This window comes from Eriocheir sinensis, chromosome 10, assembly GCF_024679095.1.
Source record: "Eriocheir sinensis breed Jianghai 21 chromosome 10, ASM2467909v1, whole genome shotgun sequence".
NCBI lineage: Eukaryota > Metazoa > Arthropoda > Malacostraca > Decapoda > Varunidae > Eriocheir > Eriocheir sinensis.
Genome location: NC_066518.1, coordinates 13,526,357 through 13,542,421, shown reverse-complemented (window position 1 = coordinate 13,542,421; position 16,065 = coordinate 13,526,357). Strand labels below are relative to the sequence as shown.

The 16,065-nt window shown below is 44.2% G+C and overlaps 1 long non-coding RNA gene across 1 annotated transcript in view; it reads left to right on the top strand.

The window, feature by feature from the left end:
- The window catches only part of LOC126996607 (uncharacterized), a 112,957-nt gene extending 99,899 nt beyond the window's left edge, over window positions 1-13,058 (top strand). Inside the window, exon 4 of the long non-coding RNA XR_007751297.1 lies at window positions 12,892-13,058. This is a non-coding gene — a long non-coding RNA (uncharacterized LOC126996607). The remainder of the gene's footprint in view (window positions 1-12,891) is intronic.
- The last annotated feature ends 3,007 nt before the right edge of the window (window positions 13,059-16,065 follow it).

Sequence of the window (16,065 nt, the reverse complement as noted above, 5' to 3'; positions counted from 1 at the left end):
AAAAAAAAAAAACATTTCCGTCAAAACTTCTCTCTGCGAACTAGCATGTAAAGGAAACTAAGGTAATTACAAAGCATTAACATATGGAAAAAGGAGTGATATTTTGGTCATTCTTCCCCTTCACTCCAACCTGCTCTTCTGTCCCTCCCTTCACGTCGGTTGAGGCTGAGGCGGCAGCGTCCCCCGAGCAGCCAGCCGGGTCAGGGGGAGTCTGTAGAAGTGTCGTTTTGTTTACCTCTCCTTCCCCTGCGTCCCTCGAGTAGCCTTTTCCATTTCCTTCCTTCATTCTCTTTTCTCCCCTCTTCTCTCTCTCACCCTCTCTCTTTCTCTACCTCTCTCTCTTTCCCCTTCCTTCAGCCTCACTTTCCCTTCCTCAACTATCTGCTCCCCTCCTCTATTTTTCAGATTTTTCGGGTTTGTCTTTGGGTAATTGTAACGTGCTCGAGTTTGGCGCGCAGGAAATCTTATTTGGTTACTCGCCCTCCTTTTCCTTCCTTCACCTTGGGAGAGAATAATCGAGGGTGCAACGTGAAATTTCTTGGTTCTTCGTTGATTAGAGTAGCTGTACCTGATGGCGGTGTAGTGTAAAGTATAGCGAGAGAGCGAGGGAGGAAGGAAGTGAGTCAGTCAGTGAGGTAAGGCTTTAAAAGGTCTGCAGCAGTAAAGGGAAGGTGTATACATGATAGAGGAAGATAGGGAGCGCGAGAAGCGAAGCACAAAAGAAACTAACAGGAACGAATGCATGACTGAGTGAGTACAGGAGAGGCGGCAGTTAGAGCAAATAGGAAGGAAGGAAAAGAAACGAGACACTGTTGACAGGGGCAGAGAGGGAGGAAGAGAGAGAACGAGAGAGAGAAAGAGACAAGGGCAGGAGGGAGAGAAGGGGGTTAGACCAGGAGGAGGGGAGGGACGGGGGTTGTCCAACAAATACGATTAAAGAAAGTGAATCGAATTTGACTGCGTACGTGAACTGCCTTCCGCCCATAGCGCCCTAACCAGGCTAATGAGGCGTCGAGGCTATGCGAGGGGGAGAGAGAGACAGGTACGAGGAGAGGACAGGTAAGCGCAGCATTTTGTTAGAACTCTTTATCACGGCCTTAACGCAATAGTCACCCCGCTGCTGCCAATCTCGTTGTAGGGAAGGAGAATGTATATATCCCTACTCTTGTTACTGCTAAATATAGAGGTGGTTTGGGATTATTCTTTGGTTGGGTGTTTTGTTGGTGTCCGTTTTGTTTGTTTTGTGTTTTTGGAAGTAGTTTGTGTGTTAGTGGTTTGTTTGTATGTTTGTTTATTTTGTGAGCTTTTATTAGTGAGTTAGTGGGGGAGAGAGAGATGACTCCAAGGTCTGTTTCGTGTGTGTGTGTGTGTGTGTGTGTGTGTGTGTGTGTGTGTGTGTTTGTGTGTGTGTGTGTGTGTGTGTGTGTGTGTGTGAGAGAGAGAGAGAGAGAGAGAGAGAGAGAGAGAGAGAGAGAGAGAGAGAGAGAGAGAGAGAGAGAGAGAGAGAGAGAGAGAGAGAGAGAGAGAGAGAGACCAGAAAACATAGCGCACGTCATACCATCCTTCCACTCCCCTCTTCTTCCCTCCCTCTCTTTCTCTCTCTCTCTCCCTCCCTCCCTTTCCCTCTCTCCCTCCCTTCATAGTCGCAGCAGCAAGGCAATCACAATAAATCCTCTTCTATGGCCGCCCGTCCATGTCCGGGGCCACGATTTTATTATGGCCCTGGCTGTGGTCGTCATGCTTGTTGCTCCATTCCATTCGAGGTATCAAATCTTGCCATTCCGCCGCCCTCCCCCACACGTCCAAAAAAAGCCGAACAAATGAACAGACAGTAAAAGAGAAGCGCGTAAATATTTTCCGGCCCTTTACCCCGCGCTTTTTGTTTATATTTTTGTGGGTCAGTGGTGCCGGTGGTGGTGGTGGTGGTGGTGGTCGTTCCGGTGGTCGCCCAGCTGCTGCCGCCTCGATGGTCTGTCAGTCAGGTCGATGGGCGGACGAACGGACGGACAGACGGACGGCAGAGCGACCTCCATCCGTTAACTAGATATTGCCGTCCTGACCTGTGCTGACCTGCCCTTTCGCTGCTTCATCTTGCCCCCTGATCACCCTTCCCCCAGTCCGTGTCTTTACCTTGAAGTGATTGGGCTTGAGGAACAGGTGGTGACGGCTGTAGTGGCGAGTTCGATGTAGATGAAGAATACGAAGGAGGTCATGCCGGTCATTCTTTATTTTTACTTTTCGCCGCCCAGACTTGAGAGGGCTTGAGTCTGAGGAGGAGGAACGGATGATGGCTGTAACGGGGAGTGCAATGCACATAGAAAAGTAGGGCGTTCCAGTTTGCCTTTCTCTTCCTGTTGACAATTCACCTCATCGTTCTCTTGCGGATGGATCGTCGAACTTTGCTTTAAACCCGTATTCTTAGACGCTTTCGGGGAGCAGTGAAAAGAAAAGAGAGGAGAGACAGAAAAATGAAAGAAGGAGAGAGAAAAAGGGAAGAAAAGAGAGAGAAAAAGGAAAGAAAGGAGGGAGAGAAATAGAAGAGTAAGGAGAGGGAGAAAAAGGAAAATAAGGAGAGAGAGAAAAATAAAAGTAAGGAGAGATAGAAAAAGGAAAGAAAATAGAGAAAGGAAGAAGAATGGAAGAGAAAAAGGAAAGAAAGAAGAGAGAGAAAAGAAAGTATAAGAGCAAGAGAAGCAAGAGGAGAATAAAAGAGTGAGAAAAAAAAGAGGAACGGTACGATATGCGACAAAGAAATAAAAGAAAAGGGAATGAAGAGAATGGAAGAATAAAAAAATTAATAGCAATAAATAACAACAAAAAAAAGCCGCAAAGAAGATTGTTCGAGTTCTCATGAGTTTTCCGTATTCAGTGTTAAGCCTTATCAGACTATCACCAGGCTCATAACACTACCCATGGAGATACCCACAGCCTCTACGAAAGCCCTTCTATCTAGTATCTACTCCTGCTGTCAGTTCTTGCCTAATACTCACTCCTCTTGCTCATGGAAAGTCAAATGGAGTTCCTCTGTTTTGTTCTTGACTCTGAGTTCGAGGTGCAAGTGGTGTTGATTGTGGTGGTGTTGGTGGCGATGAGGGAGGTATTGCCAGCTGGTTTTGTTTTCTTCTATCTTTGTTGTCTTTGTCAGTTCTTTCTCTTCCTGATTGCCAGCAAGTGCGTCTTTGTTGTGGTAATACCCCTGAAGTGATAATGATCTTAGGCGGGTAACACCGAGGCCAAGGAAGGATCATACATTTCGAGTAAAGTGAGGAAGGAGTCGTCATACGCAGGCCAGGCTGAACCTCGCTTTGTGGCAACGTTCATCTCAATTTCCTTTGCCTTTGAGCCTGTGTTGGGTAATGACTCGGCGGCGGCCAGACCCTCATACTTTTGCCGCTCCGCATTTGCCCTCAACAGGTTTCCCATTTACAAGCTTCCTCTCTCTCTCTCCCACTCTCTCTCTCTCCGGCCACGACCTTAGGCTTGCCGGGGCGTCGCTGTTGCGTAAGAGCGATGATGGTCATTAAATAGGAAATGTAGCGAAGCGGTCGAGGAGGGCGTCGCTTTTTTCGACGTTTGTTTCCTTGAGAGAGTTAAGAGTGTAATTCATGTTTTATGGAAGAGTTTGAGGGGGAGTGGAAGGAATGACGGAGAGGGAGAGGGAGAGGGAAGAGGAGAGAGAGAGAGAGAGAGAGAGAGAGAGAGAGAGAGAGAGAGAGAGAGAGAGAGAGAGAGAGAGAGAGAGAGAGAGAATTTCCGTAGCCTGTCTTTCCATGGTTCCTCCTCCTCCTCCTCCACCTCCACCTCCACCACCTCCCCATCCTCCTCCGCCTCCTAAACCCCCATCTTCCTCCTCCTCCTCCTCCTCCTCCTCCTCCTCCTCCTCCTCCCCCGCCGTGGCCTGCTTCTGTCGCTAACCCTTTGTCAACCAAGAAATGACCCAGAGAAGAGGAGGAAAAAAACGTAGGAAAATGGAAGCGAAGGGAACATTTATTTCAATGGCAGTAAGTGGAAAGGGGAAGATATGTGACCCGGGCATTTTTTTTTCTCTTGTCGGGTTATTTCCCTCGCTGCTTGTGCTGCTGGTGAAGTAAAGGAGAGAGAGAGAGAGAGAGAGAGAGAGAGAGAGAGAGAGAGAGAGAGAGAGAGAGAGAGAGAGAGAGAGAGAGAGAGAGAGAGAGAGAGAGAGAGAGAGAGAGAGAGAGAGAGAGAGAGAGAGAGAGAGAGAGAGAGAGAGAGAGAGAGAGAGAGAGAGAGAGGAAGAAAGGAGAGAGTTAAAAGAAAAGAAAGGGGAGAGAGTGAAAAGAAAAGAGAGGAGAGACAGAGAAAGGAAAGAAAGGAGAGAGAAAAAGGGAAGAAAAGAGAGATAAAAAGGAAAGAAAGGAGGGAGAGAAAAAGGAGAGTAAGGAGAGGGAGAAAAAGGAAAGCAAAGAGAGAGAGAGAAAAAAAGAAAAGTAAGAAGAGATAAAAAAGGAAAGAAAAGAGAAATAAAAGAGGTGCGGAAAGGAGAGAAACATAACATATACGAAAAAGAAATAAAAGAAAAGGGAATGAAGAGAATGGAAGAATAAAAAAATAAATAACAATAAAAAAATAGAGGAGTTTGTCAAAAAAGAATGAGAAGGTGAGGCAAAAACGGGGTGCTGCCGGTGGTGGTGGTGCTGTGCGTGGCGTTGCGTTGGTGCTGCACTTTGAAATCCCATCGCAACCCAAACCTCCGTCCCCCCTTCGACCCCCCCTACACACACACACACTCTCCGCCGTTCACGTTTGTTGTTTTCTTTTAGCGCTGCCGTAAAGGGTCCAGAAAGCGCTTGTTGATGGTCGGCGCGAAAGGGAAAGACCGGCCGTGTTTGGCTGTTTGACTGTTCCGGTGTTTGGTTTTCGGCGCGGGGGGGGTGAGTGTGATTCCAGCTGTGTGTGTGTGTGTGTGTGTGTGTGTGTGTGTGTGTGTGTGTGTGTGTGTGTGTTTTGCCTTTTCAACTGTACCATATATAGAATATCTCGCCAAATAATATTCTTTTTATACAGAATTAAAACGCGCACACACCTAACCTAACCTTACCTAACCTAACCTAGCCTAACCTATGCTAGCCTAACCTAACTTTCAACTCTGTGTGTGTGTATGTGTGTGTGTGTGTGTGTGTGTGTGTGTGTGTGTGTGTGTGTGTGTGTGTGTGTTTACCCGACTTTCAAACACTGCAGTAGCCTTCCTTCCTTCCTTTCTTCATTCCTCCTGTTTTGATTTATCTTAACGTTCCCGACCAATAAATCCAAATCAGAAATCGGCGATGGGTAAAAGCGAGCGAGCTAGCAAGGAAGGGAGTTGTTGTTGCATATTAAAACCCATTCTTTTCAGGTTGGCATCGGAGTGTTTAGTGAATATAAATCATGGAAACACACTGGGGTCTTGAATCTGGAAACCTGTACTAGATGAATGTGCGTAAGACAACGAAATATATGTTGCAGTTGGTTCTCTGCTTTCTTCGTTAGTTGAAGGGCAGAGACGAAGCTGTTAAAAAATTCATATTCGTTAAAAACCCAAAAATAAGTTGAATAAGTATGTGTGATATAACACTGTGTAAGATAATAAAAATATACATTGCATTGTTTTATTTTATTTTCGTCGTTAGTTTTAGAGAAAAGACGAAACTGCTCAGAAATTCATATTCGTTTCAGCCCAAAATTAAATGCAGTACGTATGTATGTTTGTGTATGATACAAGTGTGCGTAAGACAACAAAAATATATATTGCAGTTGGTTTTCTGTTTTATCTTTTGTTAGTTGTGGAGAAGAGACGAAACTTAGGAAATTCATATTTGTTGAAACCAAAATATAAGTTGAATAAGTATGCATGGGTATGATAAAACTTTTGTAAGGCAACAGAAATATATACTAGTGCAGTTGGTTTTCTTTAGTCTTTGTTAGTTGTGAGGGAAGAGATGAAACCGCTAGAAAATTCATATTCGTTTCAACCCAAAATTACATTAAATAATTATTCATGATATATATTCTATCCCTCCCAGAGATTAAAGATAATTGAGGACACCGAGCTCCGTTCCTCGTAAAGATCAAACGAATAAGAATGCATGACAGGATTTACTGCGAGAAAAATGAGCAAGAAAAAATGTTAACATTCAGATAGAAAGAACTGCAAAAAGATGAAAGCGAAAAGAGAGAGAGGAAGTGGAAAGGGCCATCTTGTCGCTTAGAATAAAGAATCAGAATAATTATGCCCAAAATAAATAAATGCTAACAATGCAGAAATAAATGCAAAAAAAAAAATAATGAAAAGAGAAGAGATAATGTAGGTGGAAGGGCCATATTGTTGCTTAAAATAAAGAATCAGAATAAATATGACCAAAAAAGGATGAGGAACTGAAAAAAAAAAAGATGAACTGTTAAAAAAAACTGCAAAAAGAGAGGAAGCACTGCAAGAAAATAAATAAAAAAGCTGAAAAGAAATGAGAAAGCAAAGGTGGGCGTGTCATTCATATGGCTGTCGAGAATAAAGCATAAAGAGATCGACCAACCGGAGTGAGGCATGCGCGAAGATTTTAAAAGACTCCAAGAAAAACTGTTTTGATTTAGGCTGCCGAGTTGAGTGATGAGGTGGCCGCCGCGGGTGACACCTGAGAGGAGGAGGAGGAGGAGGAGGAGGAGCTGAGAGGAGGAGGAGAAGGTGGAGAAAAAGGAGAAGGAAAAGGAGGAGGAGGAACACACAAAGCAACACTAAGGAAGAACAAACAACAGCAGACCTGCTGGTCCTTACGAGGCTGTTTGTGACAAGCTACACTAACTATCTAATCAAAGGTGGAAGATGAAGGACAGCAAAGGCAAAGTCTCCTCCCCACTCCCCATCCCTTCAGCCAAAGCTGGCAGGAAAGGAAAAAGAACCATGCAGCATGGAAAAACTACATGAAAATTATGTAGGAAAGAGGAAGGAACTACCATTACTGCTACCACTAACTGGGCGATAAAAACGGACAAGGACACCAATATTCGAAAGAACTTAACGTTATTATGACAATGAGTAATATCTTAGTTGCTGGTTGGAGAAGGAGGAGGAGGAAGAGGAAGAGGAAGAGGAAGAGGAAGGGGAAGAGGAGGAGGAGGAGGAGGAGGAGGAGGAGGAGGAGGAGGAGGAGGAGGGGGAAGGAAGCGGAGGGCAGTAAGGGACAGGTAGGACGTTGTGGAAGGGAAGGGAGAGGTGCTGGAAGGGGTTGAATAGATGAAGGAAGTTCTGGGGAAGTGGAGTAACAAAAGAATGACGAAATGTTGATGGAAAGAACGTAGTAGAGGGGAAAGGAAACACGCAATAGGGGTGAAAGAAGGGGATAAAAGGAAAGGGAAGAATGCAATGGTGATGGAAGAATGAAATAGAAAGGGAAGGAGGAAGGAAGCAATGATGATGGAAGAAGGTGAGAGAAGGAAAAGGAAGAACGTAATGGTGATGGAAAGAACGTAGTAGAAGGAAAAGGAAGCAAGGGTGAAGGAAGATCGTGGTAGAGGGGGAAGGATGAACGTAAACGTGAAGGAGGAACGCGGTAGAGGGGGAAGGAAGAAAGGAAGAGTGATAGAAGAACGGGATCGGAGAGAGGAAGGAACGTGAGCATGTGTTAATATTAATTTATCCCTCGAGTCTTACATACGTCACTCATCAAAAAGTAAAACAGAGAGCTGAAGCTGTAATGAAATAATGTAATATATTTGATTTGCATCTTAATGATCTTACTACTACTGTTACTGCTACTACTACTACTACTACTACTACCACTACTACCACTATTACCACTACTACTACTACTACTACTACTACTACTACTACTACTACTACTACTACTACTACTACTGCTAATTCTACTACTACTACTTCTACTTCTACTTCTACAACTACTACTACAACTACTACAACTACAAAAGCAAAAATAACAACACCAAAAAAATGGTATACGGTATTTATTTAGTATTTTTAAGGATTTTTCTTTCTCATTCTGATATATAGGACACATAACTTCTATCCCGCCGCCCTATCCACCATACTGCATCCCTTTACTTGGACAGACAACCTTTTCCTAGTCATTCTTTCATCCAGCCATCCATGTTTTATCAGTAAAGTGTCACCATTATCACTCGCAGTAGTAGAACAGCGAATGAACGACATGTCAACCAACGAAACGGTTTTGTGACGAAGAGAGTCATTTTTATTTCATCAACTTGAAAGAGCGAGACAACAGGAGGTGAGCCCCGCGCCGCCTTCCTCCCTCATTTGCAAGAGTTGTTCTGGCGGTGACAGCTTCAATTGGAACTTTTTAAAACTCCTAAAGGCGAATGAGAAGTTTTATTGACTGTTGCTTCGTCTTATCTGCGGACTTTTTTCCGTATGTATTTTGCAGAAGCTGATGTTGTGCTGTTTCTTGAATAGATGTTCGATTTAAGCAGATACATATTAAGGGGGTTAGGTGTGTGATTAGTGACCTTTAGGGAAGTCCGGAGAGAGAGAGATTTTGCAATGGGATAGTGAAATATAAAAGACTTGTACACCAACAAAGAGAGAGAGAGAGAGAGAGAGAGAGAGAGAGAGAGAGAGAGAGAGAATTTTGCAATGGGATAGTGAAATATAAATCGCTTTTTCCGCAGAGTTGTACACCAACAAAAGGGAAATGAGAGAGAGAGAGAGAGAGAGAGAGAGAGAGAGAGAGAGATTATTATCGGCGTCGCAGACGCCGATCAACAGATTGTCCATCTTCTTGTTGCTCTCTCCAAGTTGTTTTCCTGACTTACCCGTGCATTGTAGACATGACATTGTATAATAACATTTGTTAGGCCTAAGGAACCTTACAACATGGCATTATAAACAAAATCAGTTCTTTTTTTTTCTCTTTTTTTTTTACGTCTTGGCATGTGACGCCGGTAGGCCTTCATAGTAGGGCCTGATGGTCGGCACCAGCCCGTTTTGGCACAGGCAAGTGTTTATAGTGGCGCCATCTTTACTTTCCAGCATTTTCCATTTTAGACCCCTAGTTGCTTAATATAAATTGTTGGGGGGGTGTTGGAGGGTCATGCGACGCCGATCTAGCACAGTTTTTGTGCTATTAACACCTGTTTTGTTTAACGCCAGATTATGTTCGAAAAGCTTATGATATGATGACCAAGTTCCGAGGGATTAGTAAGAACAGTAGAATAACAATAATTAGAATAAATAATAATACATAAAAGAATCATACAACGGTAAATTCGTGATCAAAATCAGTACCCAAAGGCGAGGAGGAGGAGGAGGAGGAGGAGGAGGAGGAGGACATTCCGAGGACGAACATGCCTGGAAAACTGTGAGAGAATGCGAAGAAACTGTATGAGATGTTTGGCGGATGATTGCATGGAAAAAGTTTTGGGCGGTAACCGAAACCTTTCCCGGAGACTAAGGAAATTGAGAGGCGAGTGAACGGAATGAGATGGGGAGCGTAGGAAGAAAACTGGGAACTAGAAATCGAGGATGAAAGTAACATAAACATTTTTTTTGCGGGGGGGGGAAGTTTGCAGTGCGAGGAATAGTAAGGAATATAAATTTTTAAACAGGAGGCGATTTTTAGAACAGACTGTGAGGGTATGTACGTGAGGGGCGCAGAAAAGGGTCACCAATATAGAAGGGAAAATATCAACATAGAAGGGAAGATAACTTGAACTTTGATAAATGAAGTAAGAATGATATAATAAAAGTTTTGATATTTTAAACTCGGCTATTTCTTGTTATTTTTCTTTTTGCTCTTGTTCATGTTCATCTTTTTCTTTGTCTTATTCTTATTCTTATTCTTTTTGTTCTTCTTATTCTTCTTTTTCTCCTTTTTCTTCTTCCTTTTCTCCGTTCTCTTTCTTTTCTTCTTAATCTTTCTTACTTCTCCTTATTTCTTCTGTTTCTTCTCTTTCCTCCTCCTCCTTCTCCTCCTTCATTCTCATCATTTTCTATTTCCTTTCCTCTTTTGTCTTCGTCGCCTTGCTATTCTTTTTATAGGTCTTCCTCGTCTTGGTGTCTATTGCATTTTCTCTATTTTTATTTGCTCCTCCTCCTCCTGATATTTCTTCCTTTTTTTTCGGCGTTATCTTATTCTTTCTTTCTTTCTTTCTTTCTATTACCTTTGTTATTTATTTCTCCTCCCCGTTCTCCTCCTCCTCTCGTCCTTTTCCTTCCCATCTCCTATTATTCGTTCTTTTCCTTCGGTGTCTTATGTTTTGTCACCCTCTTTCTGTTATTATCCTCTTTTTTTTATTTCTCCTCCTCCTCCTCCTCCTTCTCGTCCTCCCCCTTCTTGTCCTACTAGCCCTCCTCCTCGTCTTTCTTCCTCCTCCTCCTCCTCCTCCTCCTCCTCCTCCCCCTTCTTGTCCTACTCGCCCTCCTCCTCGTCTTTCTTCCTCCTCCTCCTCCTCCTCCTCCTCCTCCTCCTCCTCCTCTTCCATCCCATCAGGAAACTTAGGGAGCCACTTGACAGGTGACTCGAAGTTGTGATTGGTGTGTGATCTTTACCTCCGTGTTTATTTCTTCTTCTTCTTCTTCTTCTTCTTCTTCTTCTTTTTCTTTTTCTTTTTCTTTTTCTTTTTTCTTTTCTTTTTTCTTCTTCTTCTTCTTCTTCTTCTTCTTCTTCTTCTTCTTCTTCTTCTTCTTCTTCTTCTTCTTCTTCTTCTTCTTCTTCTTCTTCTTCTTCTTCTTCTTCTCCTCATCTTTTTCTTTTGTCTTTCATCTTCTGTTTTTCATTTAGTATTCTATCTTTCTTTATGTTTGTCTTTGGTTTATTCTTTATTCTTTCCTTCCCTTTTCTTTCTCTCTTCTTTTTCTTTCTTTCTTTCTTCCATTCATTCTTTTTTCTTTCCTTTCATCTTTCTTTCTTCCCTTCCTTGCTTCTCATTTACTTTTCTTTTTGTTTTTTTCCCTTTCTTTCTTTCTTTCTTTCTTCCTTTCTTTATTTCTTTCTCCTCTTTCTTCCCGAGGACTGTTCAAGGGACGCTGCATATTTACGAGGGCGAAGTTGAGGCAGAATGAATGTCTTTGCCAAACAGTTTATTTTTTCCTCCTATTTTTACATTCCGACTGTGCTTGTGTGCGTGTGTGTACGTGTATGTATGCATGTGTGTGTGTGTGTGTGTGTGTGTGTGTGTGTGTGTGTGTGTGTGTGTGTGTGTGTGTGTGTGTGTGTGTGTGTTTGCAAGTTGTGGTTTATCCCCTTTAATGTTTTCTGCACACTCGCATAAAGAAAGAATAGCAAAACAAGCGGAAAAGAAAGAAGGAAGGGAAGGACGTTGAGGGATGAGGAGGAGGAGGAAGATGAGGAGGAGGTGGAGGAGGATGAGGAGAAGGAGGAGGAGGGTCGTGGAGAGCTTGAGGTAAGGGCGCGGAACCCAAACCAAAGGAAAACTAACGACGAAGTAAAAGAAGTAAAGATTAAGTGCGAGAGTCGAGAATGGAGCGGAATATACGAGAGGGAGAGGGAATGAAGCGACGAGGCTTATACTAGGAAGGCAGCAAGGGAAAAAGGAAGAACGCCAGGGAGAAAGATAGACAGAGTAATCGAGAAAGTAAAGTAGAAAAGAAGACACTAGGGAAACAAGCAAACGACGAGACGAATCGAATACTAGGGAAGCAGAAAGGGGGTAAGGAAGGACGTCAGGGAGGAGTATAGGCAGAGCAAGCGAGAAAGGGAAGCAGGAGACACTTGGAGGGGAAAGAGAAGCCACTAATGCGGGAGATATCAATTCAACCTCTCCAGTCTCATCAGAGCGGAGCGTTGTCAGAATGTGTGGCTTCTTGCGAGAGGCTCTTTCTGGCTCAAATTCGCCGGCGGAACGAGGGAAGATGACGGTTGGATTCGGAGGAGGAGGAGGAGGAGGAGGAGGAGGTGGAACAAGATGAGCGAGAGAGGAATACTGAGAGGAACTATAGGAAAAGACGCACTACTGAAGAGGAGAACGTAAAATTGAGGTGTTTTTAAGGGGTAACTTAGAATTTTACTGGTCTTAAGAAACGTAACGGAGATGATTGAGTGAGGTAGGAGAGATTAGATGAATGAGAGAGAGAGAGAGAGAGAGTCAAAACAAATGAAGACAGTTATGTGTATAGACGGATTGGAAGAAACCATACACACACACACACACACACACACACACACACACACACACACACACACACACACACACACACACACACACACACACACACACAAACACACAAACACACAAAACCCTTCTCCACCTTATAAATAATAATAAAAAAAAGGATGAGAGGCGGGGAACGGGAAGGGGGAGGATGAAGGGAAAGGCATAAAAGGGCGAAGGAATGGAGACGCACGAGGTGGAAGAAGAATGACCTTAGGAGAGGTAGGAACATAGAACAGCATTAAGGAGTGACACATCTGGGACGCATAAATGGGGCGTGCTGAAAAGGGAAGGGAAATGAGCACGGAAAGAGGAGAAGGAATAGGAGGGGAAGAAAAGGGAAGGCAAAAATAGAAGCTGAGAGAGAGTGACTGAGTGCGAGAGGGAGGAAAACACCGTGCCTTCCTGCTCTCCTTTCCCTTCTTCGACAATACAGGATGATGAGCACGGAAAGAAGAAGAGAAGAAAGTGGAAGGATGGGATGGGGAGGAGGTAGAAGGCAAAAATAGGAATCGAAAGAGTGAGTGAGCGAGAGAGAGGGACAAAAAACACCTTGCCTTCCTGTTTGCTCTCTCTGTCTCCCTTTTTCGACAATACAGGAAAATGAGCAAGGAAAGAAGAAGAGAAGGAAGAGGAAGGATGGGATGGGGAGGAGATAGGAGACAAAAATAGAAACCGGGAGAGAGAGAGAGAGAGAGAGAAATACCCTGCCTTCCTGCCTTCACTCCCTGTCTCCTTTCTTCAACAATACAGGATGATGAGCACGGAAAGAAGATGGCGAGAAGAAGGAAGAGGAAGGATGGGATTGGAGGTAAAAAGAGTGAGTGAGTGAGGGGGACAAAAACACCGTGCCTGACTGCCTTCTCCCTCTCAGTCTCCCTTCCTCGACAACACACGAAATTGAGATAACTTGGAATAGCATGTTGTAATACGTTTTCCCCGCCAACCGTTTGCTTTTCATTCCCGTCCTACCACTCGTAATTAATGCCAGGACCTACTAGGCAAACACACCCAAACGTAACCAATCAGAAACTATTTATTTTAAAGATGCGAGACTGCTCTTCACGTGTGCCGAGAAAACTTTTGATCATATTCTCCACGTGTTCTTTAGACATTGATAACGGAAGAGGAAGACTTATTGTCACCCTGAGTCTTGAGGTCCTGTGGCAATAGATGAGAATGGAGGCACAGCTGATGGCCGGCAGGAGTGGACGTTAAGAAAGGAAGAGTAAGAGGCAGGTAGGTAGAGGAGAGACGATACAAAAAGACGCTTATTCTGGGTACATTCGGTGATATCTCTGAGAGCTTGAGAGTAATTTCATGTTAATATGCTCCTTCACATTCGTTGTTCAAGTGATTTGGCGGGTCACATGCGTAGAGTTTATATGGAGCGACAGTAACAGAGGGTCATATTCTTAAACATTTCGGCGTCCAAGCACACATATTTAACAGAGCTTTCGTAGCGTTTTTGGGCATTTCCATGGTACTCTTATGACCCTGCTGGTAATTTGACCCTTTTTCTGTACCGTGGACATAAAGAAACACTCATTAGAACCCGACTGATCTCCTTTTCGGCCTTTTGAAATTGTTGATGAGAGGTGTGGAAGCGTCTGACGATACCGACCAACGGACGGACCGACCGACCGACCGATCGACAGACAGACAGACAGACAGACAGTCAGACAGTCAGACAGTCAAACAGTCAGACAGTCATTCAATCAGTCAGTCAGTCAGTCAGTCAGTCAGTCAGTCAGTCTCTCTCTCTCTCTCTCTCTCTCTCTCTCTCTCTCTCTCTCTCTCTCTCTCTCTCTCTCTCTCTCTCTCTCTCTCTCTCACTCTCTCTCTCTCTCTCTCTCTCTCTCTCTCTCCCTCATTAGTAACGGCAGCAACACGAGGCTTCTCACCGCAAGCCTGTCCATTAAGCCTGTATCCGACTCTCCTCATTATCACGTCGCATCACTTCGGGCGGAACAAAGGCGACGAGAGGCGTCCTGAAGCCCCTCCGAAGCCCCTCTTGGCCCCGTGCTCTGTGCCGCGGTGAAGCCTCTGACTTAACGGGACTACCCTTGGCTTCGTGAATATTACTGAGTCTCCTTTGCTGCTTCAGTGTGTGGGAGATAGGGGTGAGGGGGGGACTGGGGAGGGTGGATGAAGTCTTCCTACTCACTCTCTCCTTCTTTTCCCTTCCTTGCGCTTCCCTTTTTTGTCTCTCCCCTTCCCTTTCTCCTCCTCCCTTCCTTTTCACCCCTCCCTTCCTTCCCCATTTTCTCCTCCCCTTCCCTTCTTTGTCCCCTCCCTTTCCCATCTTTGCGCCTTCCCTTCCCTTCATTCCTTCTTTGCCCTTTCCTTCCTCTTCATCGCTCCTCCCCTTTCCTTCTTTACTCCACCCTTTCCCCTTCTCTTTCTCCCCTTCCCTTTTCTTCTTTACGCCTCGCCTTCCCTACCTTTCCCTTCTTTCTCCTTACCTTTCCTTTCCTTTCCCCTCCTGGTTTCCTCCATTCTGGTTTGAAGTAACTGTTTTGTGGACATTGTTGGATTCGTAGAACACACGTGACTGTTGATACAAGATTTGGCAGGTGTGGAAGTCAAATGTGTCTGTCTGTCTATGTGTCTGTCTCTGCCTTTCTGCCTATGTCTTTCTCTCCTTATCTATCTTCTTTTCTTTCTATCTGTATCTCTCAAACTTATTCAGATCTGCATCGTTTCCACATTCAATTATTTTACGTTCGGAACTGCTCGCCCCTTTAGTCGATACATTAACAAAGGAACGTTACTACAAATACTTATGATCATCTCCCTTGATACTCCCAGATCCCTCCTCGGCGATAATGTTGCGGTCTCGCGTCTCATAAGGTTTGGATTTGTCTGCTTTCTTTTTCCCCCCAAAGAGTCTCGTACGGGGGAGTGAGAGGGAAGGAGGAGGGTCGTGTGTCCGTGGAGAAAGGGTTGGGTTGCACGTTGGTTCTGGGGATAAGGTATTGAAGTCAGGTGTCCGTGTGTGTGTGTTACTGTGTTAGTCTTATTAGGGGGCGGTTCAAGAATGGTGTAGCTATTATGAAGGGTATGTATAATCTATGGGGAAAGTAGTGTGTCCATGAAAAGGGATTGGGTTGCACGTTGGTTCTTGGGGTAAGGTAAAGAAGTAAGTGTGTGTAAGTGTTGGTCTCATTCAGCTCACTTCAAAAATGGTGCCATGCTTATTATGTAGGGTACTGTATAATGTAAGGTGAAAGTCGTGTGTCCATGGAAGGGGGTTGGATTGTACATTGGGTCATGGGTAAGGTATGAAGTCAGGTGTCCATGTGGCGTGTTAATATTGCTCTTCCTCATCGCGATACAATAATGGTGCAGCTCATTATTAAACCTTGTATATTCAGACGCCTCCGGTTCTCACAACAAACATTTCCCAAAGCCACAAAGGAGATTAGTTATGTAGGTTCCCATGAGTGTTTTCCATATTCCTGGTGCAACATTGGCCTTGTCATGTTATGGAAATACGCGGCGAGCCATGAGAATACGCAACACTTTTATGAAAACCTGATCAAATGTGAGTGTGTAAGCCCCGACATGTTTGAAAATATAAGCGTGTATGTCATCTGTGTAGGTTTTGTTGAGTAAAACTGCTCGAAACTTAAACAAAAGCTAGCAACTCGTATCTCCAACGATTAATACATTCAGCATTAAGAAATATCAAACGTCGAAATGGATTATCTTGGTTATGCGGTGAATACATAGGTCAATATTGTAAGACACTTCCGCTTCTCACATCAGCTATTTCTAAAGGTCAAAGGTGTGGTCAGTCGGGTTCTAATGATTGTTTCTTCAGGTTCACGGCACAGAAGCAGGGTCACACTACCACCAGGGTCATAAAACTACTCCTGGAAATGCCCACAACTCCCACGAAATTCTTGTCAAATTGGTCTTTTT